We start from the raw sequence: 2,738 nt of genomic DNA on the forward strand, positions 1-2,738 counted from the left end.
TTTCAGGATTGTTGTAAAAGTTATATTAAGGCTGGGGGTGCCTTTATGGGGTACCGGGGTATGGCAATAAGGCCCATGGCAGAGAAACTGAGTGCAGGCCAGTACAGTAACACAATGAAGGTGAGGTCCAGAACTCGTAAAACTGTAGACCTTGCAAAGAGTTCTCCTAAGCCAGTCCTTGCTCTAGGCCTGAGGGGCAGTTCTTTCATACTCAGCTTGTGTTAACTGCATGGTTCCAGCATTTACTTAACATTTATTCCTTCCACTGTTTTTTCCTTCTTTTTTTGGGGGGGTGTGGGGAGAGATTTTTGCTATAGGGCACATGTGCTCACCACAAAGACAGAGAGAGAGAGAGAGACAGACAGACAGACAGAAAGTGAGAAATCAACCCTCTGGGGGGATGACCATAATGCAGTTCTTTCTCCCCTCCATTCTTCTCTTGGGATCTTGGGCACGCACGCACACGTGCCCGGAGTGAGTTTAAGCCTTGAACCGCAGTCAACTACATGGAAGTCCAGAAACATAGCCATTAGGCTAACTGCTGGTCCCCTTCCAGTGTTCTTTATTCCTCTGGGGGGACCAGTTTTCCACCTGGTGTTATTGTTCTACCAGAAAAACTTTCTTTAACATATATTATTGAACATATTGAACTTTATTGAACTTTAGTTTTCTCTTAAAAATTGTTTTATTTCACCTTGATTTTTAAATAATTTTAATGGATTTAAACTTTTTGTTCCTTTGTTTTCTCTTAGTGCAGTTATAACTGCTTTTAGATTTCTCTGGTATGTATATATACTGATGATTAGTCCGAAGACAGTCTTACATTAGTTCTTTTTTGTATCTAAAGTGATTCTTTACCCCATGACTTCTTTTATGATTTACTTTAGTTTCCACAATTTTGTTATACATTTCTGTTCAGCTGGAATTTTTGTTTCTTAAAAAAAATAGTGCATTTAACTGTATTTTTATTTATTTATTTTCATTTGACCAGAGAGGGACAGAGTGAGAGAGTGGGAGAGATGGAAACTGAGAAAGTAAGCAGCCTGGACTCAAACCATGGTTGGCCCTGGGGGACTCCAGTGCCCCTAACCACCACAGCACCTGCTGTCCCCTGGAATTTGTTTTCATCATGCATATTTTGAAAAACTTCTGCACAAGGTTGAATTTATCGAGATGTTTTGTTTCCAAGATGAGGTTGGATCTTGAAATACAGTATGTGCTGGGACCAGCAGTTAGCATAATGGCTATGTCACTGAACTCCCATGTAGTTGACCACAGTTCGAGTCCTGGACCTGGTGGCTTAAACTTACTCTGGGCACATGTGTGTGTGTGTGCCCAAGATCCCAAGAGGAGAATGGAGGAGAAGGTATTGCAGTGTGGCCATCCCCTCTGGGGATGATTTCTCACTTTCTGTCTCTGTCTCTTTCTGTCTTTCTGGCAAGCGCACGCGCCCTATAGGAAAAACCTCTACAAAAAAGAAAAAAAGAAATACAGTAGGTGCTTATTACTATCTTGGTAGAAGGCAAGAATACAAGAAAGCCTAAATCAAAAACCCAGTCACATAAAAGTTCTCCCCAGAAGAGACTGATAGGATTCTGTTCTAGTAGACAAAGAATGTTCCATGTCCAAGGATAAAATCAATTTGGCTGTGATACATGCTTCTCTAACAGTGTACATCAGTTAGTCATGCCACATGGGCAGCAAGGGATAAATTTATTTCATGGGAAAAGTGAATATATCTGGACGTAAGTTTAATTGCAACAGAATGGTAATGTTTGTATACATAAGTCACAAAATTGTTCCAGATGACAATAAGAGAAATATTTGTTATCTGAGGTAAAAATCTAACTACTGAAGTAGTCTGAGACCTACAAATTGAGATTAGCCTTTAAACCACTCTAGAACACAAACACACATTTTCTAAATTATTCTGACATTTAGATAAATACACTACAATATTTATTTTCTTTTGTTTTTCAGTTGACAATGAGGAGAAAGACAGTCACTTTTTTCCTTTTAACATTATTGTAGAGTTTGACCTATTTGTGGAGAATTCTTTATCCTCCATTGACATTTATATACATATTTTCTACTTTAATATTTTGTAGGTGTCTATAAGAGTATAGTAATTCCATATTAAGCCTTTTGCTAAGTATGCCCAGAAATTATTGCCTTGTTTTCCTTTAACCTCTACCCTTTCACTTCTCCTACTTAGGACCTTCACTTTTCTTTCCTTACTTTGACTTTGCTTACTATTTACAATTTAGCTCTACACTACCATTTTGGAGTCCCAGTAATCTCTAATGATTACAAGAGATTCAATATTGAAGTGTTGATATGAAAGGTCTTAGAGTCTCTAGCTCAAGATTACTACCATTTGTAGAATTTTCTGCAAAAAAATTCTAGATTTTGGTTAGCCATTACAATATCCAAGTTAGAGTTCCCTGAATATGCTTATTTTAATTTTCCCAAATCTTCTAAGAGCCTGTTTCTAAGGTGACTAACAAATTCCTCTTTCATGGATATTACTTTAGAGAAATCCTTTTTCTTTACTGATATTTTCAGTAAATCTTTATTAGCATCTCTGGAGATTAAGTTAATAATTTTCTTCTTACCATTATGTCATTGCTAAAACTCCCACATATAGTTTGCCAGGAAATGTTACTTTGAGCCATTGTGACACTAAACTAAGTTGTTATCTACTTTCCAATTTTATTCAAGTAAACTTTCTTGAATTG

The 2,738-nt window shown here is 37.2% G+C and overlaps 1 pseudogene; it reads left to right on the forward strand.

Annotated features, from left to right (window-relative positions):
- LOC102493535 (CDK2-associated and cullin domain-containing protein 1-like) overlaps positions 1–2,738 on the forward strand; it is a 52,337-nt pseudogene that overhangs the window by 6,374 nt on the left and 43,225 nt on the right.

This window comes from Tupaia chinensis, unplaced genomic scaffold, assembly GCF_000334495.1.
Source record: "Tupaia chinensis unplaced genomic scaffold, TupChi_1.0 Scaffold144354_1, whole genome shotgun sequence".
NCBI lineage: Eukaryota > Metazoa > Chordata > Mammalia > Scandentia > Tupaiidae > Tupaia > Tupaia belangeri.